Source organism: Rana temporaria, chromosome 10 (assembly GCF_905171775.1).
Source record: "Rana temporaria chromosome 10, aRanTem1.1, whole genome shotgun sequence".
NCBI lineage: Eukaryota > Metazoa > Chordata > Amphibia > Anura > Ranidae > Rana > Rana temporaria.
In genome coordinates, this window is record NC_053498.1 from 94,592,864 (window position 1) to 94,617,830 (window position 24,967).

Below are 24,967 nucleotides of genomic sequence, written 5' to 3' on the forward strand. Positions count from 1 at the left end.
GAAAGGGTATTTTCTCTGGTGGTTTAAATTTTTTGAGAGTCACGCAAGGGAATCCCTATATTAAATAACAAATCACTGAAGACGAATCCCCTTCTTACCTTACAGAGGGGGTGCAGTCCCCATGGTAGTGACATGATCACTTGATGCTGAGCATATGATTACACACACGCCTCTGGCTCTACAGTTACATACACCGTACTTCATCTTGCGGAGCCACCTGCTTGTTTCAGTAATACTGTCTATGCATCAAATCTTGTCCACAAGACGGAGAAAGACAGCTGTACTAGGTGACTGGGTGATCAGCCCCCTTCTCTGTTCAGAACTTTCATTACGAAGATGCCTGGATGCAGTTCAGGAGAAATCAATTATTTGTGGGAATCCCTGAAATGAAATTGTTCATAGAACCAGATATTGATGATAAACAGAAAAGCATACAAAACGGAAATACCTGCAGATGATTACTAATTTATATAGTTTTTATTAAAAGTCAAAACTTTGTGGAAAAATAGAAATTAAGGTAACAGCTTTTTATAATGTAACAGACTCCGATTTTTTTTTCTTTTATGCTTCAACTGAAGTTCAACATTCAACCACTTCACTTCTAAAGCAATTTTTTCATTTTTTTGCACACATAAAAAAAATCTGCATTTTTGGCCTTAAAATTACTTAAAGGGTAAAAAAATAAAAAATAAATAAAAATTAATATAGCATATACAATTACTACAATTGTTTTCCTCTGTTGGCTTCATGTGTCAGGAGAATTAACCTATGATGGTCACTTAGGAGTTGCACAAACCAATCCAGAGAGTCAACATTTTAGGAGTTTTAAAGATTGGGATAATGAGAGTAGCTGTATTATGAGTATTTTTGTTTCTTGTAGGGCTAAAAATATAGTGATGCAAAGAATTTTGATTTCCCAAGTGATAAAACTGGTTGGTTGCGTCTGCTAATGTCTGGCAAACAGAAGACGATTTGTAATATGTTTAAATAAGTTTAAGTTTAGAAGGGATTTTTTTGTATTCAGGTGTTGATTGAATAACAAATCTAACTTATTGTTAACTAGTGGGTGAGGATCATCTTAGGTGCTTGGAATGCAATTAAAGCGGGAGTTCACCCGAAAAACAATTAGATTGAGGCTCATTTTGTGAAGGGGAATCGGGTGTTTTTTTTAAATCGAAGCAGTACTTACCGTTTTAGAGATAGATCTTCTCCGCCGCTTCTGGGTATGGTCTTCAGGACTGGGGGTTCCTATTTGATTGACAGGCTTCCGACAGGCTTCCGACGGTCGCATACATCGCGTCACGAGTAGCCGAAAGAAGCCGAACGTCGGTGCGGCTCTATCCGGCGCCTACGCACCGACGTTCGGCTACTTTCGGAAAATCGTGACGCGCTGTATGTGACCGTCGGAAGCCTGTCAATCAAATAGGAACGCCCAGTCCCGCAGCCCATACCCGGAAGCGGCGGAGAAGATCTATCTCTAAAACGGTAAGTACTGCTTCGAATTTTTAACAAAATGAGCCTCAATCTAATGTTAAAAATTGAGTTTTTGGGTAAACCTCCACTTTAAGCTTCTTTAATGCCTCGTACACACGGCCGGACTTTCAGAAAAAAAAAGTCAGACAGTCTTTTTTTTCTCGGAAAGTCCGGCTGTGTGTAGCCTCCATCTGACTTTTTTCGGACTTCCGACTGACCTTAGATCGAGAACCTGTTCTTTATCTTTCCGTCTGACTTCCGACGGACTCACAGCGGACTTTTGCATGGCTTTACATCCATGATGTGAATGATGTGAATCTCCCATTCCACGCATCCCAAAGGTGCTCTATTGGATTGAGATCTGGTGAATGTGGAGGCCATTTGAGTATTGTGAACTTGTTGTCATGTTCAAGAAACTAGTTTGAGATGATTTGAACTTTGTGGTATTATCCTGCTGGAAGTAGTCATCAGAAGATGAGTACACTGTAGTTATAAAGGGATGGACATGGTCAGAAACAATACTCAGGTAGGCCATGGCATTTAAATGATGCTAAAGTGTGCCAATAAAATATCCCCCCACAAAATTACACCACCACCACTAGCCTGAAGTGTTTTTTTTTTTTTTTAAGTGTATTTTGTGCGTGTACTCGAGAGAGGAGCCGGACTGCAGGAGTTGGGAGTAGGCAGGCCTCCCCCAGAGGCAATCTGCCATCTTTCTCCATGCCCCGGGTGGCAATGGCGGGTGTGTGAGGGGGTCCTCCCACACAGCCCGCCCTACCTGCTCCGCTTTGAAGCCCAACGGGGCAGAGGGACTCTCTATAAGGGAGTGAGAGGATTAGCCCGCTCAACCAGCCCCATTAGTCCTTCGCCTCTCTTTTAGAGACCGCGTGGTCAAAGTGCGTGTGTTAACCCAATTTAGAGTGCGTGTGTAGGTGTGGTGATTTTTGTGGGAGGGGGGTGGGCGTACTAAGCACAGGCTTGTTCAGCAGTGTTTCACCGACCACGAAAGGAGCCAAAAAAAATGATTAAGTTGGTTATAAACCCAAGTCATGAATCTCCATCAAACAATCTTATTCTTAATTTAAAAAAAATGTACCCTTAAACTGTGCAATCAGTGTGTTGATTCAGGAGGAGCAGAAAGCCTGGGGAGCCCGTGGGGATATCCTCCCAGAGCCTTGCCGGGGAGAGCAGGGCAGACTCCTATGTGTAAATGACTGTTTTTGTTGTGAGTTTATGCATTAGCATAGTACTCATAACAATACTAAAGTACTAAAGAGAAGAAAGAGTCTGCAAGGTTAATTTATTGAATGTAAATTCTTACCTAGTATTTAAAGGGGATATTAAAATACAGCCCAAAAGCTCAGATGCATATCAGCAGTGCAGTTAAAAAATGCATTGAGTGGCTGAGGGGTCTAAAACAAGCCACTAGGTATCTGAGTTTCAGGTCAAGCATAAACAGAGGATATATGTATGAGTGTAGTGCCAAAAGAAAAAAGAAAAGGAAAAATATTTTTCCTTTTAGAGTGGACTGTAATGAAATAAGGGCCCAGGCCTAAGCATTATAGCTGCAGTTTGGTGTACAGCAAGAAGAAAAATCTTACCTATTCCTCTGTGTGTATGTTTATCTCCTTCCAGTGTCTCCAGCATGGAGACGTGAACCGCTGAGAGGAGATTGCTACAGGTGTAATATATATGTGTAGCAGGTACTTCTCCAGACTGATCTAATCTATGATGGCAGAGCTGTCAGTTGCAGCAGCGTGGGCTTTTTCACCCCCCTTTCTCTCTTCACACAGACACTCAGAACTGCTTGTTTGTAAACTCCCTATTGGAAGTTGTCTGTAAACTCCCTATTGGAAGAGCCTGAGCCTCTCATCAGGCAGTAGCAAAGGGCTGTGGGGGAGGAGATAAAAAGACAGTGGAACTAGGCCAGAGCCTCTTTTTTTGCCTGCACCCCATCAGGAGAGCATCTCCTGCACTCTATGTGTGTGTGGAATCGCGACCTACCAAGGGACACTACATTCTGCAACTCCAGCCCAGAGGAACAGATTGTTAATGCAGCTCCAGCCCAGAGGAACAGACTGTCCATGCTACAGAAGGACACCCTGCAACAGCTCAAGGACTGAATAACACTGCGACACACCCATGGGCGTCCGCTGAAATTTTTTCAGGGGGGGGCGCTTCGGCACTGGCGATACACAGTCGCATTTAACCCTTTCTTCGACCGCTAGCGGGGGTTAAAAGCGCCCCCCACATTGAAATGTAAAAACATCCCACTGTGCCCCCTGCATCTTTCAATATCTCTTTATCACTACTGTGTACCCCCTCTCCACAACTGCATTACTGCACCCCTTTACATTACACAGCACCCTGCGCCTCTCGACCCCTTACATTACACAGCAAACTGCACCTCTGGACCCCTTACATTACACAGCACCCTGCACCACTGGACCCCTTTACATTACACAGCACCCTGCATCCCTCGACCCCTTTACATTACACAGCACCCTGCATCCCTCGACCCCTTTACATTACACAGCACTCTGCATCCCTCGACCCCTTTACATTACACAGCACCCTGCATCCCTCGACCCCTTTACATTACACAGCACCCTGCATCCCTCGACCCCTTTACATTACACAGCACCCTGCAAAGCCACCAGAGACAGCCAAACAACTAGCACTTTAAGCAACAAAAACCTTCACATTTTTGTTTGTATATAATATATATACCCTTAAAATGCCAGGAGCCGGGTGCACTGGTCAGTGATCATAGTAACTCATGTATTAATGTCAGTGCAGGACATTTACCCCCCTCCCCCCCCCCCACCATGCTGCATATTAAAAAAATCACAGACAGTCATCACAGTTAATAATCTTCAGACTGCATCATTCCGTATGGCATGATGCCATATGGAATGCAGTCTGAAGATTTTTTTAATATGCAGCATGGCGGCGGGGGGGGGGGGGGGAAATGTCCTGCACTGACATTAATACATGAGTTACTATGATCACTGACCAGTGCACCCGGCTCCTGGCATTTTAAGGGTATATATATATATATACAAACAAAAATGTGAAGGTTTTTGTTGCTTAAAGTGCTAGTTGTTTGGCTGTCTCTGGTGGCTTTGCAGCCAAGAAACTAGTATTTTCAGAAGGGAAGTCAGTAAAAGCAGGCTGGCTTTGCAGTGCAGTAATGCAACACAACACACATTGGCACACTTTGCACATAATAATGTTTGCACTGAATTTTTTTTATTTTCCAATAATTTGTATTGAAAATTATTCATATCAAGTTTACAAAGCAAAAGCACGGACATTTTTTTAATGGCTCCCCAATGCACTAAAGGGGCACACCTGCTGCATAGTAATACACTTTGATTTTTACTATATGAAATTGTGATTGTTATTATTCGATTAGTGAGCCATTTTACAAGTGTGTGTGTGTGTCACACACACACACACACTTGTAAAATGGCTCACTAATCGAATAATAACAATCACAATTTCATATAGTAAAAATCAAAGTGTATTACTATGCAGCAGGTGTGCCCCTTTAGTGCATTGGGGAGCCATTAAAAAAAATGTCAGTGCAAACATGTACAAAGTGTGCTAATGTGTGTTGCATTACTGCACTGTCTGCAAAGCCAGCCTGCTTTTACGGACGTCCCTTCTGAAAATTAGCAAACAATTAGCGCTTTACAGACTGTCTGTGTCTGTGTTACCTCAACAGCGTGCGGGCTCCTCTCGGTACGGCTCTCTACGCTCCTCCCAGCCATCAGTATCACGACGTGATCCCCTCCCGGCGTGAGTGACGTCACGCCACCAGGACAAGCACCAGGCTGGACTGCAAAGTTAGGGGGAGTGAGCGATAATTGGCTGGCCGGAAAACAAGGGGCGGGGAGCGGAAGGTAAACAAACACAGTCACAGACTGACTTGATATGCCGCGGACATGAGAGAGACAGTGACAATCGGCGGCGCTGGTTCGAGAGGCGGCCGCAGCTAAATCTAAATGTGTGTCAGTGTCTTACTACTGATTCTAGGGGGGGGCAAACGCCCTGCCTTGCCCTATGGAGCGGACGCCCATGGACACACCTGCATCTAAGATCAATCAATCGCTCAGGGGTGGACCGCTGTCTGTCTGATTTGGAGAGGGGGCTTTGCCCAGGAACCTTTAATGCTTTTCATAGAATATCACATCCAAATATTGTCCACAGAGCTCCTACATTGCCGGTGAAGATAATAAAAAGCAAAGCTTTGCCTCCAGGACATTATCACGGTTGCTCTTAAAGGGGACACACCATGGGTATTGAGATCATTTCACTGGAGGTGTACTATAGGTATCGTAGGCCGGCCTGGGGTTCCCCTTTAGCCACTGCATCGCACACGCACACCAAAAGTTATTGGGGAGTCTATTCAATCTGTTCATATTGTTATCTATTGCTTTCATTGTTTGCATAGTGTTCCTGACTGTTTTCTTTAAACTGTTTCAACCAAGTTCTGGGTACTTACACAGGTCCTGGCTGACTAATGCTAACCTGAATTTTACTTTTCTTCAAGTAAACTACAAGAAGAACTGTGTTGTGTATTCCTGCTTAGTTATTCCATTAATCACATTGCTAGGTGTGCCAGGGGGCATTTGAAAGTCAGAGTAACGGACTGAACAAACAAAAGCAGCTCCCTTGAGGGTTTGCTACATATCTGTGGGAGTCTGTCATGGTCTGCCAGTAAAGGCGGAGGGGAGGGATCTCTGAGACCCCCCTGGGATCTGAAGGATCTAGTGCAGGGGTCTCAAACTGGCGGCCCTCCAGCTGTTGCGGAACTACAAGTCCCATCATGCCTCTGCCTGATGGAGTAACTGTCAGCCTTGCAATGCCTCATGGGACTTGTAGTTTCTCAACAGCTGGAGGGCCACCAGTTTGAGACTCCTGATCTAGTGGGACAGGAGCGAGCTCATCTGTCCACTGACAAGCCATAGGGAACACATGCTATAAACGTTGCATGTGCTCCCAATGGATCAATCTCCAGTGCTTGCAGGTACTCTGGATGGAATAGAGGAGCGACCGAAAAATGCCTCAGCTGTGGGGAATCAGCTGATGGGAGAGAGGGGCTCGTCTGCAGACAGAGGGAGGATCCGGATAGGTGACATAGACAGAATGTACGTCACAAGCATTATGCGTTCCATCTGAGCGGAGGTTCAAGAACCAGAAGTGAGGTGGCCCAGAAGTCGACCTCACAGCGATGTTCCAGGATGGTAAAATGACTACCCGTGTGGGTTTCCTAATGTGTAAGGACATGTGAGAGGTCCAGCTCAGGGGGTTAATCCATGGCAGGGCCTCAAATCCCACAGACAGTGGACAGACACAGGCAGGGCTGAAGATCCTCCAGATCCAACACCGAAACGCACTATAGTCATCTGTAAAAAAAACAAAAAACTAGTTATACATAATAAAAATATTGTGTGTATATACATGGGTAAACTTGGGTTAATGTATCCTTGATCTTACACATGAATTGCTGCTGGGCATTTAAATAGTATACATATAAATACTCCACGAAATGCGTTGAGTCCCGCTCTGCCCCCCTTTTTTTCATACATAGTATACATGGACAGCAAGCAAATATATACAAGCTATATAGCATGATAGGTACATAGCAACCTATGTGTACCTAAAAGGCTTATTGTAGCAATCATTTCAGATGTATGATTAAATACACTTTCGGGACAGGTAATGGGGGGAGAAGGTAGGAGGAATGGCAAGGAAAAGAGGGCTAGAGGACAGGGTATTCCTGGTTCTAAATCAGAATAAAGTAGTCAGAGAAAGGGGATATAGCTTATGGCATCATTTAGCCCAGGTGGTTGGGTAGCCCGAGCTTAAATATCCATTTAGCTTCAACTTGTAAAATCTTCTGGTCAAAATTGCCACCTCTGGCTGAAGGATGATTTCTGGCAAGTACCTGGAATTTTAGGGAATCTTCCACAGCCACATGTGAGTAAATATACAATGGCAATAGTGTCACAGTTCACAAAGTGATACATGATTACATTTTCGCCTGTGGGTAGATGGACATTTTTCCCTGTTTGAATAAATTTGCAGAAATAGCATTTCTCACATCTAACAGTGCTACATGGGAGGGAGCCACAGGGGTCTTTATTTTCTTGGGAGGAAAAATGGCTCAACACCAACATGTCACGTAGAGATTGATTACGTTTAGATACCAAATGTGGCTCAGACTCTACAAACAATTTTAGAGAAGGTCGCCACTTAGAAGATGCCAGTGGGTGTTCAAAATGTATTTTATAGCCTGGTATTGGTTATTATATTTTGTGATGGGTCGTATGCCCTGTGACTCAGAGGGGGCCAATGTTTATCCCTGAAAAAGAAGTAGATCACGTGGATTATCATTGGCATTTTTTAAAGCCCTTTTAAGGGATTTCTTGCTGTATCCTCGTTCCAAAAAACTTTCTTGTAAATGGGAGGCTTATATTTTTAAGTCCTCCTCACTACTACAGTTGCGCTTTGCTCATAGGTACTGTTCCTTGGGGATGGAATTTATTAGGTGAGATGTGTGGCCACTCTGGAAGTGCAGCAGGGAATTTCCCGCTGTATCTTTCCGATAGAGGTTGGTGGTAATTCCACCCTCTGCATTCTTGTGTATAGTGAGATCCAAAAATGGAAGAGTATCTGTATGCCAATTAAGTGTGAAAGATAGATTGGAATTATTAAAATGTATTCTTTCAATAAATGTCAATAAGTATACTGGTGTGCCTGTTCAAAAAATTTATATATCATCAATGTACCTGTGCCACAGTAAAGTGTGGCGCAGATGCATCGAGTAATCATCCGATGCGACCACTCCCACTCCCACCCCAAATACAGGTTAGCAGATGATGGGGCACACTTAGTCCCCATCGCTACACCCTGCACCTGGAGGTAGTGGGGGCCATCTAATGTAATCGCATTATGTGTCAAAATGAAATGTAGCATTTCAGTCACAAACTAAAATATTATATGGGATGGTATCAAGGTCTCTCTCATAGAGAAAAAGTGAGGTCGTTTTAATTCCTTTGTCATGGGGTATACTAGAATACATGGCCTAAACATCAATGGAGGCCAAAATAGTGTTGGTAGGGACATATATAGCCAGATTCACAAAGAGTTACGCCGGCGTATCAGTAGATACGCCGACGTAACTCGGAATCTAAGCCGTCGTAAGTTTAAGTGTATGCTCAAACTGAGATACACTTAAACCTAGCTAAGATCCGACGGCCTGCGACATCGTAACTTAGGGTGCCATTTTTCCGCTGGCCGCTAGGTGGCGCTTCCGCTGAGTTCGGCGTAGAATATGTAAATTACTAGATATGCTGATTCACGAACGTACGTGCGCCCATCGCAGTAAAGATACGTCGTTTACGTAAGGCGTTTTGCGGCGTAAAGTTATTCCAACAAATAGCTGGCCTAGCCAATGTTAAGTATGGCCGTCGTTCCCGCGTCGAAATGTGAAAATTTTACGTTGTTTGCGTAAGTCGTCCGTGAATGGGGCTGGACGTAATTTACGTTCACGTCGAAACCAATACGTCCTTGCGGCGTACATTGGAGCAATGCACACTGGGATATGTACACGGACGGCGCATGCGCCGTTCGGAAAAACCGTCAATCACGTCGGGTCACCAATCATTTCCATAAAACACGCCCCCATCCTCATTTGAATTAGGCGCGCTTACGCCGGCCCCATTTACGATACGCCGCCGTAAGTTAGGAGGCAAGTGCTTTGTGAATACAGTACTTGCCTCTCTGACTTAAGGCGGCGTAGCGTAAATACGATACGCTACGCCGCCTTAAAGATGCGGCGCCCTACCTGAATCTAGCTAATAGTCCCTCCAGCACAGTGAGCACGTGGATGGTATATTTTTAAATAAGTGGATAGACTTTCTACATAAGGATGTAGGTAGTCATCAATGAGAGAGCTGGCTTGTTGAGTTAAACAGCCTATTCCCAAAATAATAGGTCGGCCAGGTGGGTTTTCAAGGAATTTATGGGTTTTGGGAAAGGCATAAAAGGTGGGGGTAATAGGATGTTGGACTTTCAGGAAATCCTGTGTGTTCTTGGATATCAAGTTCCTGGAAAAGACTCCATCAATGATCCTGAAGAATTCCTGTTGGAAATCACGGATCCTGGTGACTGGGATCCTGTGATACCAAAAGGGATTCTCTAGGATCTTGTAGCACATGGCCATGTACTGTTTTGTTGTTTGTATAACAAGGTTACCACCTTTGTCGGAAGGTTTGATTAATAAGTCTTGTCTTTCTTTCATCTAAGTGAGAGCCGCTCTTTGAATGGAAGTTAGATTTTTTGGATTTAGGGTCTAATTTTCAAATATCATGGGTAGTCCGATCAACCAATAATTTAGGTTAGGGTTAGAAAAGGTCGGAAATTTACGTGATCTATTTTTATATTCAGGAGGTGGTGTGAGGTTGGGAACTTCTGTGTCTTCCGTATTGGTTAGAATTTGGTACATCTCTTTAGGGTCATTCCAAACCCCTCCTTCCCTTTCCAGCTAATCAAAACAATTTTGCATTTTGCAGTTCATATGGAACCATTTAAAATCTGGGTTTTCTGTAGCATGGGTGGTTTCATGGTGCCAATATAGTTTGAAGTTGAGTTTTCTAGCGAAGTGGTTAATGTCTTTAATCACTTTAAAGTGATCTGCGCCTCGTGTTGGACAGAAAATGAGTCCTAGGCCTAGGACTTCAAGTTCCAGTGTGAAAGTTTGTGAGGTTAGGTTAATGACATCAAAAGTGCATGGTTGGGCTAAGTGGGACTAACTACAAATTGGTCTATGTGACTCTGTGCTGTGTTGTGTGATGTCTACCTCGTGTATCTGAGGAGGTATGTGTAACCACTTCCCCATCAGAGGGTAGGGGTGTTTTACGTTTTTGTGCCTGAGTGTGATTAGTGTCCATATCTTCCTGTCAATTTTCAGTATGGTGTGTGGGGTGCAGCGGGTTGTTGAGATCCACGACGTGTACGATTGATTTGGGATCTAAAAGAGGAAGTGGTTGAAGTGTCAGAGATGTTGCCATAATTGGTTTGTCTAAATCTATTAAAATTTCCCCTATTTGTACGCTCTTCTCATTTTGAATGCCACTGAATCCTTTGCAAATTGTTTATCTTTGTTTTGTATTAATTGTTTGTTATATTCTTCCACATAGGACTTAATTTCCTCTTCCGATGAGCGTAAAGTATCCGTTTCTCGGAAGGGATTGAGTTTATTTTGTGTTCCCTGGATATCTGCATCTAATATTTTATTTTCTGAATCATAATGATTTTTAACATTTTGATCATGTTAAATTAACATATTGTGAGGTTTTCCTCCCATTCCATACCTAATGGATTTGATGGATCTTTTAAAGTGGGAAATATTTGAACTCTCAGGCCGCGTACACACGATCGGTCAAAACCGATGAAAACGGACTGAAGGTCCGTTTTTATCGGTCCAAACCGATCGTGTGTGGGCCCCATCAGTCAGTTATTCTTCTGTCAAATAAATGAGAACTTGCTTTAAAATTGAACCGATGGACGCCTAACCGATAGGTCAAAACCGATCATTAGTATGCAAAAGCATCGGTTAAAAACCTGCGCATGCTCAGAATCAAGTCGACGCATGCTTGGAAGCATTGAACTTCGTTTTTTTCCAGCACGTCGTTGTGTTTTACGTCACCACGTTCTGACACGATCGGTTCATTAACTGATGGTGTGTAGGCACATCAGACCACCAGTCAGCTTCATCGGTTAACCTTCGGACCGTTCTCATCGGATGGACTGATCGTGTGTACACGGCCTCAGGCTTATGGGAACTACTTTATTGTCAATGTAGGATTGAAAAGAATGGCTATGCCAATAGAATCTAGATTTATGTTCTAATATTTTTTTAAGATAGGCAAAGAGAACTACAATTTTGTTACTTTACATATTGTCACCTAGAGCTGATGTTTTAATCTTGTTCATCTGATCTACCCATGCGGTGCCACAATAGTCGGCCATTCTTGGGCAGAGGAGAGGGGAAAAACGATAAAAAATAAAAAGGGAAATGAGGGAAGAGGGCGGAGAGACCGAGACTTCAAGCAAAAAAAAAGGGGGCAAAGAAGAAAGTGCACTTGTATAGGGGGTATTTTTCAAGCACAAGTTTTTAAGTCTGTACAACTACAATGTTAGGTTGTTTGACTTGAAAAAAATTATCATATATTAGTTTAAACAACTATTTGATTAATTTAAATTATTACACGTGTAGCCCTTGGAAAGGAAAAATGGTGTGTTAAACACCTAGTAAATTGTTACATGGGGGTAGGGGTAAACGTGAAACAATTATAACCTCACGAAGGCACCATCCTGGGAGATACAGAATCAAAAAATATATAGGTAAGGTGGGGTGGCACTTTGTGTGTGCCTCAGTGGGGTAGCCTCAGTAGTAAAAAATAATAATAATAATTAAAATGCCATAAATCTATCCACTATTTTGAAGACGCTATAACTTTTGCGCAAACCAATCAATATATGCTTATTACCAAAATAAATTGTAATATATATAGCGGCCTAAACTGGGGAAGAAATTATTTTTCATTTTTTTTTTTTTTTTGGGGGGATATTTATTATTTATTATATGCTTTTCCCCAAAAAATTTTAGTCTTTTTTGTTTATAGCGCAAAAAATAAAAATTGCAGAGATGATCAAATACCACCAAAAGAAAGCTCTATTTGTTTGATTTTGTTTGGGTACATCGCATGACCAGAGAAATGTCAGTTAAAGCGGCGAAGTGCAGTATCGCAGAAAATGTTCTGGTCATTAACCACTTAAGCCCCGGACCATTTTGCAGCTAAATGCCCAGGCCAGGTTTTGCGATTCGGCACTGCGTCGCTTTAACAGACAATTGCGCGGTCGTGCGACGTGGCTCCCAAACAAAATTGGCGTCCTTTTTTCCCCACAAATAGAGCTTTCTTTTGGTGGTATTTGATCACCTCTGCGTTTTTTATTTTTTGCGCTATAAACAAAAATAGAGCGACAATTTTAAAAAAAATTCAATATTTTTTACTTTTTGCTATAATAAATATCCCCCAAAAACATATATACATTTCTTTTTCCTCAGTTTAGGCCGATACGTATTCTCCTACCTATTTTTGGTAAAAAAAATCGCAATAAGCGTTTATCGATTGGTTTGCGCAAAATTTATAGCGTTTACAAAATAGGGGATAGTTTTATTGCATTTTTATAAAAAAAAATTTTTTACTACTATTGGCGGCGATCAGCGATTTTTTTCGTGACTGTGACATTATGGCGGACACTTCGGACAATTTTGACACATTTTTGGGACCATTGTCATTTTCACAGCAAAAAATGCATTTAAATTGCATTGTTTATTGTGAAAATGACAGTTGCAGTTTGGGAGTTAACCACAGGGGGCGCTGTAGGAGTTAGGGTTTACCTAGTGTGTGTTTACAACTGTAGGGGGGTGTGGCTGTAGGACTGACATCATCGATCGAGTCTCCCTTATAAAAAGGATCACTCGATCAATACGCTGCCACAGTGAAGCACGGGGAAGCCGCGTTTACATACGGCTCTCCCCGTTCTTCAGCTCCGGGGAGCGATCGCGACGGAGCGGCTATAAACGAATAGCCGCGCCGTCGTCCCGGATCGCTCCCCGAGGGAATCCGCCCGCCGCACGCAGCGGGGGGGGGTCGCGATCGGACCCCCCACCCGCTAGAAGGCAGGGACGTATATATACGCCCATCTGCCTGTCCGTGCCATTTTGCGGACGTATATAGTCGTGCGGCAGGCGTTAAGGGGTTAAGAGAGCAAATTCTTCTGGGGCTGAGGGGTTAAAATACTTTTTTTTCCAGCAAGAACCCATCTATGTGGTATTTTATTAGGCTCTCTAGTATCTACCCAAGTATAGAAGTTAAACTAACAGGTCTATAGTTACTTAGTAAAGACATTAGTCCCTTTTTAAATATAGGCACCACGTTGGCCTTACGCCAATCCAGTGGTACTACTTAAGTCATTAACGAGTGTCTAAAAAACAATGGCTTTAAAATGCAAAGATCAATTATTTTAGGATCCCTGGGTGTATACCATCTAGTTCAGGTGCTTAGTCTACATTTACTCTGTATAACTATGTCTAAATATTTCTGGACCGTATCTATTTGGAACCATTGTGGATCATTTGGGGCTGCATCAATACCATCCCTATTATGGTCATGAGCTCCACCATGCTCCTTTGTATACTCAGAACTGAAGAAAGTATTTAATACATTTTCCTTCTTTTTGACCTCAGTCTGTTGATCGTTTTGAAATGTTGCATCCCTAATTTCCTTTTTACATATTCTGCTATATTCTTTGTAACATTAAAACGAACACATCTTTAAGTGTTAAGGATCTATACGCAAGTTTTTTACTGATCATTATGCAGGAACATTTTCCCAGAAAACACCTGTGTAATAGCATTAGTAAAAAATGTTCAGCCGTGTGAATGAAACCTTAAAGTGTTGTGCCACTGGCCAATGTGAACAAAGTTGAGAGCTTTACTAATATCACAGTCTATAAAAAAGACCGGGCTGTGGTGGACATCTATTTCTGAAGTGCCATTTATAAACATACCTCCAGAAGTAGCATTGCCCCCATTAATGGCTGTGAACTCAGACCTCAGACAGGTCCATTCACAGCCACTATGTACAGAGCCGATCCAAGTGGTGTGGTGTTTACATCTGTGAGCCCTCCCCTTCCTCTTACATTAGTTTAAGATGAATGGGGCAGCAGCATCTGTAGTAGATAGTAATCCTTTAACCTCCTCCCCTGTATAGCTCAGCTCCTTGCTGTCCCTGTGTGACCTGTATAATAACCGCTTTCACCTCTCATCTTCAGACTCACAGTGTATGTGACCTATACCCATTCACCTCCTCCTCCCTCCCTGTGTATGATCTGTATATTTAATGTATCTAGTGCTCCTTTACCATGCTCTAGGTTTTAACCCTGCCAATGTTTCTTAATTTCCAAAACAATGGTGGCAAAAAATGAGATCACCTTGGAATGTCTACTTTCCAAAAAGGGTGTCTTTGCCAGTAAGATTAACTGTTTGTTTTACCGTATTTATCGGCGTATACTGCGATATACGCCGATACCCGCGCTCAGTTTGAATGCCTGCGCCGACGTATACCGAGTACAGTACACTCTAGGGTTGTACCACTTTTTTAGGACCGAGTACAAGTACCGATACTTTTTTTCAAGTAGTCGCCGATACCGAATACCGATACTTTTTTTTAATGTCATGTGACCGTTTTCAAACCACAATACAGACCAAAGATATTTTCTTTAGAATTATGAAGAACTGGTACATCATGGTGTGGGGCTGTTTTTTAGCATACAGTACTGGAAAACTACATATCATTGAAGTAGTGATCACTGTCAGTGCAGCTCATCGGTGCCAGTGCCCAAAAGTGCAGCTAGCCAGTGCCACCTATCAGTGCAGATCAGTGCCCATTAGTGCATCAGTGCAGGGAGGCAGCTTATTAGTGCATCTCATAAGTGCCACCCAATCAATGCCAGTGCCACCTATCAGTGCCATCCATTTATGAGTGCAATTCAATCAATGCCAGTGCCATCCAATGGTGCCATCCAATTTGTGTTCGATGTCACAAAAAAAAAAAAAGTATTCTATTTTGGTATCGGGAGTATTTGCGCGAGTACGAGTACTAGCGCAAATACTCGGTATCGGTCCCGATACCGATACTGGTATCGGTATCTGGACAACCCTAGTACACTCGGCTACATTCGGCCAGGCTCGGCTTCGCTCGTGCTCACGCATAAACATCACAGAGCGTGCGCACAAGCGAAGCCGAGCCTGGCCGAATGTAGCCGAGTGTACTGCACTCGGTATACGTCGGTGGAGGCGTTCAAACTGAGTGCGGGAAGCGGAGTTTTGACGGGGAGACAGCGCGGGAGAAGCCGGGAGGACACCACGAAAGCCGCAGACGGACGCCGAACCCGATGAGGCCGCCGATGGATGCCGCGCAAGACACCAAAACTGTAAGTGCTAAAATGTTTTTTTTTTACAGGAATTGCGGGTCCACATTAGGGGTGCGCGCTATACGCCGGAGCGCGCAATACCCCGATAAATACGGTATTTTTTTTTTTCGTCTTTTCCCCTTTCTTCAGTAAAATAATAATAATAATAATAATAATAATAAAACACAATGGTTATCAAGTACTGCCAAAAGAAAGCTTGGTTTGTTTGAAAAAATAAATATAAAAAAACAATTATATAAAACCAATTTGTATACAGTGTTACATGGTGCAGTATTTGTCACTCAAAATGTTACAGCACTATAAACTGAAAAATTTCCTGATAATGAAGGGGTAATCTCAGGCTGTAGTCACCAATACTCTGCAGGCCAGCAGAATTAAAAGCTTGTATAAATATAATTTAATATTCATTTTCATATATTCAGTTTTTAATATTGAAACCGATATTCATCTTTGATGTCATTAATGGCTTATCTCAGTTACATTTACTAAGTTTTAGAGACAATTTAAAGTATTTGCATCAAAAGTTCATAAAAAAGTTCAGAAAATGTATAATTTGATCATTTGTGCTATAAATATTCTGTAGTATAATAATAAAAAAAATATAAGGTGGACAAGAATGTTAGAAATTCCAGAACCAGACTGATCACAGCTGGTGCTCGACCTTTTCCTGTACCAACTCTAGGTCTGTGTGAGCTACACACATATCCCAACTGTAGCTGAGCCAGGACTGTGCAATCTCATCATACTGGCATATGTACAAAAAAGTCTTTCATCTGTGGACTTCAATGGAGGATGTTGGCAGATTATTTTATGAGTGTTAGCACGTGAATACTCTTCATGAGCGATCAATAGTACCGCGATTCTATTATTTTTTTTGTATATAGCAAATAAAAGTCATATGGACAAAATTTATTGGGGAGGTCTGACAGAAAGGGAAAGGAACCCAAGGCGGTACATTCATTTTTATTGCAAAAGATTGACAAGTTAGTTTTAAGTTTATAGAGTTTGGCTAAGTGATTTCATACTTGACAATGTGATAAGACCAGTAAAATGAATACATAATGCATATCTAAAGATATAAAAGCCTATAGACCCCCTAACTGTGAACAGGTAATTAACCCTTAAACAAAAGAGTTAACCTAAACCTAACCATTAACACAAGCCTAATCTCCAAACCTAACGGTATACCTTAATTCTAACTCCTAACATCAAACATTAAAATAAACTCAACCTTAGAAAAAATTTAATCTGTCTCCTCCAGTTGTCTGCTTAAAATTCACACCAACAGCTCTTCTGTGATTGATGTGGATTTGACTGCAGCCAAGGGTGTTTTTTTATATATTTAATATACAGTGGAACCTTGGATTACGAGCACAATCCGTTCCAGGAGAATGCTCGTAATCCAAAATCTTCTGGGACCTGTGATGTGTCCCAAAAGACTGCGAGGGGGAAGTGGGGGGACCAAATTTCCGGCTTAGACTGCTGTGGCGAACTGAGCTGGAAGTGGGGGCAAATACCTCTTAAAACCAGATACCCGCTCCCCCCCAAAAAGTGCCAAATGTGGCAGTGGAGGGGGGTAAAAACAAGCGGAGCTTCCCCTTTTGGGTGGAGCTCTGCTTTAAGACATAAAAAAGAGTTTTGCATATTTGCAGGTTCAGCTCAGCCATGCTTGATCCTGTTATTCACTATATGGTCTGCAGGGCTTTCTCAAAGTACTGTTAAAAATGCTTGTCTTGATACTCAAAGAGTGTCTGAGTGTTTGAGTGTCTGAGAGATGGATGCCAGGCTGGGCAAGGTGACAGATGAACCACTACATTTAACAACCCCTACGGGGGCATGGCTACACTTTTTTTTACAGTATGTCCCTGCATTTTTCCATTTTTTTTTACAGTCCATAAGCTTTGTTTTTGTTTTTTATTGAGGGGATTTAATTTGGATGGGAAATTATGAGATGCCCTGGAACATTCAGTGCAACTTGCTTGGGACTTCTATACACACTCCAGTATATACACTCCAGTCTTTTCTCCAGCACAAACATTTGCTTAGGACCTCTTATCCCTCATTGCTCCAGCACTTTCACTTGTTGCAGACTAGCTAGCACCGCATGGTTAGGCCTGACACTAATTCAGCCCGGACTCAGTGAACTGCCTTTTTTTGGGCAGGGACCTCGGGCCCCTGTGGTGTAGAAATAGTTCAGGTGCTAACTGTCCTCTATTCAGATACCAATCCCAGATAGCTCTCTTCAGGCCCTGCCAGCCAGCCTGGCTGCAATGACCTCTCTCCAATGCCCTTCCCACAGTCCTCTTTCCTGGTTCTGCACCCATCTCAAACTGCAATCTCCCAGTTCTCTCAGGCGTGCCTCCCCAGTCCTCCCAACTGCAGCCTCCTGGCTGCGACCAGTTGTCCTCCCTGGAGCCTCTTCTGTTTTCTCTCAAACTGTCCTCTTTTTGCTCTCTCATGTGCCTCTCCTTCCAGGATCTATTGTCTCCTCCTGGATGCACCCGAGCCCTGGCCCAGGGTCACCACCCCTAGAATGGGGAGCTCTCCGCGGGCTTTGACAGCCTCCACACTCTCACTCCAGCTCTTCTACCCGATGACTCCCCCAAGCTGGACTAATCCTGAGTGTTTAAGAAGGCCTGCCCCCTGCCAATCCAAGTTGGGGATTGGCCAGGGCTTCTTTAGAACACCCCAGGCATCTCCACCTCTCCTCTCCTCCTCTATTCGTAGCACCTTCTAGAATGAAGAGGGAGGTGTCAGTGATGCTACCTGTGAGTCACCCAGTCCTGCCCTGAGTCACTCCCAGCACAGAATGAAAACAAACAGACCCTAGCCACCACCTAGGCCTGCCTAAATTTTCCTACTAGAAAAACTAGAAAAAATCCTCACTTTAGCACCTACCTAACTAGAGGGTGCTACAGATGCTACAGTCAGCAATAAAAACCTGACAGAAATTCTAACCCTTTCCCACACTACCCAAAAAATATTAAATTTGCATGTTAGGCGATTGGGCCCAACTCTCTGGAGCGACTCTGGTGCGAATTGCACAGGAATCATATGCGTTTTATGGTCCGTTTCAGGCCTGAATTCAGCCAAAAATGCGGGCTAAAATCTGAGCTGAAATCGGACCACTGCACATTGTGAACCCAGCCTAAATGAACTATTGAATGGACTGTGATGAAATTCATAAGCATCTCAAACAAAAGCTGAATACACTTGCATACAAACTGCATTGGTCCATCTTCACAAGTTCATAATCTGTTCATGAGCCATTCTAATTTTCCCCAGACTTCAACTGCTAAAAAAGGAAAATTGTACTATAGTAGTAGTATAGCAATATACTTGTTGACCTAAATTTATGAAGAAAGATAATTTACTTGCAAAATGTTATGTAGAAATCCTGGGCCTCTCTAGGCCTAATGGTGACCTCCAGAGTCAGGGACAGCCAACAGACAGACAACTTCTGTGTAGAGTGGGTTACGAAGCATGGTGGGTGTAATGCATTGTCTATTGATGGGTGCCAGACACTTCTTGAATGCAAAGAGATTTATTGTCTCTTAAATAGAACTGTGAGAGAGAGAGAGGGGTGGGGCCAGGACACCCTTAAGTAGATGCAATGATAGTTGGCAGACTCCAAGACTTCTATAGACAGACAGCCATGCAGGGAAAGGTATCCAGCCAGACACCCCATCTGCATAAGTAGGAACGCTGTCTCCTATGGCAATAGTTTTGTAACAGTTTCTAACAAAGGTTGCAATTAATTTTTTCACTTCTTCTACAATCTCCTATTGTAGAACTTCACTCCACCAAGCTTTCAGTCTTTCACTAGACTTCCTAATCCACTTGATCCCCTGAGCTCTTCCAATCTAGCACTCAGTATCTTCCTCAAGCGTCACCCCTGCTTCACTGCTGGGTCCCTGGCTTGGCATTCACAGATACTCCTCAAGCTTCACCCTTGCTGACACGTTAGGTCCTTGGCTTTGCACTCCACAAGCATCAACTCTGCTGTCCTGCTGGGTCCCTGACTTGGCACTTGCTGATGCTTTCCCACTTTTTCACCGTCCCCGGTTGGCAAGAAGTCTGCTCTGGTACTGGCCTCAGCTTACTCACAGTGGTCTCAGGTAACAAGGTGGATGGCCCCTTAGTGGCAACAGACTCTCCTCTACCTCCGACCATGACTGGTTCCCTGGGCGGCAGAACCGTTACTTCTGATTGGACTACAAGACCGCAGCCCCAACCCAGCACTACTTCTGTATAGGCCCTCAGATAGCCTAGCAGCCATATGTTCCCAGGATAGGCCCAGATTTCTGGCCTAGCAGCCCGGGGCAATACAACACATGTGCACCCAGACAGATGTCCAGGTGGCACAAAACCCCACTCACCTGACTCCACCCAAATAAATAGTTTTTTCCTAGCAGGCCAAGGGAGCCAAGAAAATCCCTGCTCATTGGCTGAGACTCCATTCATTCCTAATCTTTCCTTGCAATGCCATTGGCTTATCTAATGTCACCAGATACCCAGCTATCTAGTGACAGAAGAGAGAAGTGCAGCAATTCCAGAATTAGGGAAAAACCAACTGACCTCCTAACAAATGGCCAAGGCAACTATCACTTGGCAAATACATTTAATAGCAACCCTGCCTAAACATCAGGGTGCTACAGTTATAATGGAAATTAAGCAAAAACTAAAGAGCCCATGGATAAATAAATACCACCTAAAGAAAGCTCTATTTCTGTGAAAAAGGGCTAAAAATGTCATATGGGTACAGTGTTGCATGGCCGCGTAATTGTCATTCAAATTGTGACAGCCTTTAAAGCTGAAAATTGGCCTGGGCAGGAAGGGAGTGAAAGTGCCCGGTATTGAAGTGGTTAAAAAAATGTGAAACCCTACTGAAACAATCACATATTTATTGGTACTATGGGCCAGATTCACAGAGATCTGCGGCGGCGTAACGTATCGTCTTTACGTTACACCGCCACAAGTTTTCAGCGCAAGTGCCTGATTCACCAAGCACTTGCGTGTAAACTTACGGCGGTGTAACGTAAAGCCGTCCGGCGCAAGCCCGCCTAATTCAAATGGGGCGTATACCATTTAAATTAGGCGTGAACGTTCTGCGCATGCTACGTTTGGAAATTTCCCACCCTGCGTTGCGCGAAATTACGGCGTCCCCGACGTGTTTTTTGAACGGCGACGTGCGTAACGTACTTTCGTATTCCCGGACGTCTTACGCAAAAAAAAAAAAATTAAATTCGACGCGGGAACGACGGCCATACTTTAACATGGCTGTTCTAAATCTAAGCCATGAAATAGCAGGCCTAAGTTTGCGACGGGAAAAGCCGACTAGCGACGACGTAAGAGAATGCGACGAACGCGTGGTACCTTCGTGGATCGCCGTAAACAGCTAATTTGCATACCCGACGCTGGAAAACGACGCAAACTCCACCCAGCGGCCGCCGGAGAATTACACCTACGATCCAAAGGCATACGAAGCCGTACGCCTGTCGGATCTATGCCAAAAGCTGTCGTATCTTGGTTTGAGGATTCCAAATCAAGATACGACGCGGCAAATTTGAAAATACGCCATGAATCTGTGAATCTGGCCCTATGTTCCAATAGCTACATAGTGGCTGGCTGTCATGGCGGTCACATGAACGGAAAGCTCCTGATCGCAAGAAGCGATTGGGAGCTTTCTGTTAGCTGCAGGTAACTGTGGCGGGAGCATGCAGGGTGCACTCTCTTGGCACAGCTGTGTCTACTAAACGGTACGCAAATATGCGGCTTCACGGCACCTAGGCCCCCCCGCCAAGAGGCCACATCTTAGTGTGACGTCAGCGCCTAGGGGTTAATAATAAATTAAACAATTTTGAAGGCATCTTAATACAAATAAGGTCTGAATGACCACTATGTAGTTTATAAAAAGCATAGATAGAAAACTCTTGTTAAAAGGTTGGAGTATGTGACATTTTTGCCTTTTCTCCCAAGTCTGAATGGCGAGACTACTGTGCAGTGTGCCCCTCCATGGGGGTATCCCCATGTCTGGCTTTGATAAATGAAGAAAAGAGAAGGTTGAGAGGAAAACGAAGGGGAAAATGTAAGACAAGGGGGGTCGCTTTGTGGAAAGGAGAGATAAGGAAGGGAAAGAAGAAAGGGTCTGGGGAGCGTTTCTCACCATTTGAGCGCCAGATCATCACTCCATGGAGGCCATATCCTGACAGGTTATAATAAATGCAATTGTCCGTTTAGGTAGGCTCTAACATTACATAGTTATTAGTAAATCTTGCTTGTATAACAGATTAAATAAAAAAAATAAAAAATCTAACAGTATGTAGCCAGCTTTGAAACCATAAGGTATTGTTTGGAAAACCTATGAATACACACTTATTGCTAAGAAATGTATTTGATAAGGTAAAGCAGCACAACCACTAAAAGGATACATGCTAAGCACTGCTTTTTTTTTTATATAAAGGTATACCTACTTCAGTACAGTTGAGTAACACTGTCCTATAGCATATATGAGAACACAGAGCACAAGAGATCTATTACTCATTACTTGTTTGGAGACACTGAGCTCTGCCTGGCCTCCCTCCCTGGGCTCCAGTGGAAAGGGGTGACAGGTGTATTCAGAGTAACCATGGGCTAGGTTACCAGTCCTACCGTAAACAAGTCCCGTCTCCAGGCTCAGCCCCTTCTAAATATAACAGCCTGGTAAATTCTCACCCTTGGTACAGGCCCAAAAGAGGCAGGGAGAGTGAGCATGAAAGGGGAGAAAGGGACTAAGCACGCTGACCTCCCTCCCAGCAATAAAGGAAGGTGAAATTTAAAGTTTATTACAAGTGTGTTAAGAGTAAATAGACAGCTAACCACTTCCACGTCATAGTCTTACTGCCCAAATGCATGTTTTTTTTCTACTGTTAACTTATGTGCTTGCTTTTTTAATTTTCCTCAGTTATATGTTAGGAAACCTGTGTTTACATTCAATCTTGCAAACCAAAGAAAGCATTTTATAATGTATAAAATGCGGGCAGAAGGTCAAGGGCAATCTCCACTATGAGACACAGATAGTAAAAAAAAAACTGATATGTCCCTCCTAAACTATAGCTAAAAACAATGGGCCAGATTCATGTAGATTTGCGGCGGCGTATCGTATCCCGTTTATGTTACGCCGCCGCACGTTTCCAGCGTAAGTGCTTGATTCACAAAGCACTTGCGTGTAAACTTTCGATGGCGTAGCATAAAGCCGTCCGGCGCAAGCCCGCCTAATTCAAATGGGGCGTGTACCATTTAAATTAGGCGTGTTCCCGCGCCGAACGTTCTGCGCATGCTCCGTTTGGAAATTTCCCGCCGTGCTTTGCGCGAAATTACGGCGCCCCGACATGTTTTTTGAACGGCGACGTGCGTAACGTACTTTTACGCAAAAAAAAAAAATATTTAAATTCGACGCGGGAACGACGGCCATACTTTAACATGGATGGTGTAATTTTACACCATCTAAATAGCACACTTAACTTTACGATGGGAAAAACCGACGTAAGAGAATGCGGCGAACGAAGTGTTATTTTAAAGCAGATCACTCAACCCCACCCCTCATCTTTTTTTCTTCTACCCCCCGCTTACCAGGAGGTGGAATCTGCACCTTTTAGATGCTCACCCATTCAGTGGTTCCAGAGTTGTCTCGCTGGGATCCTGTCCTGCCACCTCATGGTCCCGAGCCACCATGTTGTTTCTGGTGTAATCGAAAAGCCTGCAGACACTTCTGGGCCCGCCCCCCTCTTCCTCTGTAAATGAATAAGGGAAGCTGTGAAAATACAACATGTACCTTGCATGCTAGTGGTGGAATCTGCACCTTTTAGATGCTCACCCATCCAGAGTTGTCTCGCTGGCATCCTCTCCAGTCCTGCCACCTCATGGTCCCGAGCAGGGGTCAAGTCCTGGGGAAAAAAGTGTGGGAACTCCCACCCAAGATCCACTCCCCCACCAAAAAATAAAATAAAAAAATGATACGCTCATATGCATAATTACTAAACCGCATGTTTTTTTTTTCTTTTCGATCCACTATACCTTAGTAATCCTTTATGTTACTGGCCGCTTTGGAAGTTCTTTCTAAATCCCGCGATAACTCGCCGCAATGTCTCCTTGGAACAATGACAAAAACTCCCAGGAGACATTGTGGCATTGAGGAAGTGGCGGAATACCCGCACACTACCCGATGAATCCATATACAGGAAGCGGCCAGTAACATAAAGGATTACTAAGGTTCGCCTGCCCCTGACAGTGACTGGAGCTGGGAATCGCCGCTTAGTGAAGGATTGGCTCGGGCGGCTCGGCTGCTCTAGTCCTGCAAAGGGAACTGAGTTCCTGCTGTGAAAAAAGTGCAGGAACTCCGTTCCCACGCGTTCCCGCAGGACTTGAGCCCTGGTCCCGAGCCACCATGTTGTTTCTGGTGTAATCAAAAAAGGCCTGCAGACTCTTCTGGGCCCGCTCCCCTCCTCCTCTGTAAATGAATAAGGTAAGCTGTGAAAAGATAACATGTTCCTTGCCCGCTGTGCCTCCTGGGATATGTATGTCACACAAATAAAACAGTTAACCAACAGCTATAGACAATATTATTACTTTTTTAATAATACTCATTTTTTTAAATACATTTCACATTCATTATTGGGTGGGGCATAAGCATGAAATTCACCCGGAAGTAAAAGTCAGCAGCTACAAATGCTGACTTTAAAAAAACATACTTACCAGTCCAACAAATCCAGTGCTGTCTTCCTAGAACCCAAAGTCTTCAGCTCTGCTTTGGTCCTGTGCTTCCATCTTGGATTCAGGAGCTGGATGTGACTTTCTGATCAATCACAGTCAGCCCTCTACTGCACATGTGGGAGATGCACCAACTAGAGGAGACTGTCCTGAAGATGTGTCACATGTATCTCAGAAGGCTGTGGGGGGGGGGGGTAAAGGGGGTCCCACCATTTCTCAGGTGAGGAATGAGAAAGTGGGAACAAGTACCTTCTGGAAAAGGTACTTGCTACCTAGGGGTGCCACCTGTCCAGGATTCACCCAGACAGTCAAGGTATTGAACCATGTGCCTGGGTTTCAATCTTCCTGAAACCCAAACATATTATTCGATGAAGCAGTAGGCCTATCCTGAGATACCAGCCTCCTGCTCGGTATTCTCCCAGACAGGTTCTTCATTGGCCGGCTTCCTCCCTCGAGACGGACAGCACAGGACAACTCTGCAACCGCAGACTCAGTCTACCCACTGATCCCACAAAGCAGATTATTTGCTCCGGAACAATGTGGTCCCGGAGCCAGGAACACTGAAACACACACCCCGGCCAGGAGGGCCACACACGGCGGTGGTGGGACGACTGCCCAGGCGGATGGCGGCAATGACGACCCCGAACCAATGGCGTCTTCTCCCTAATAC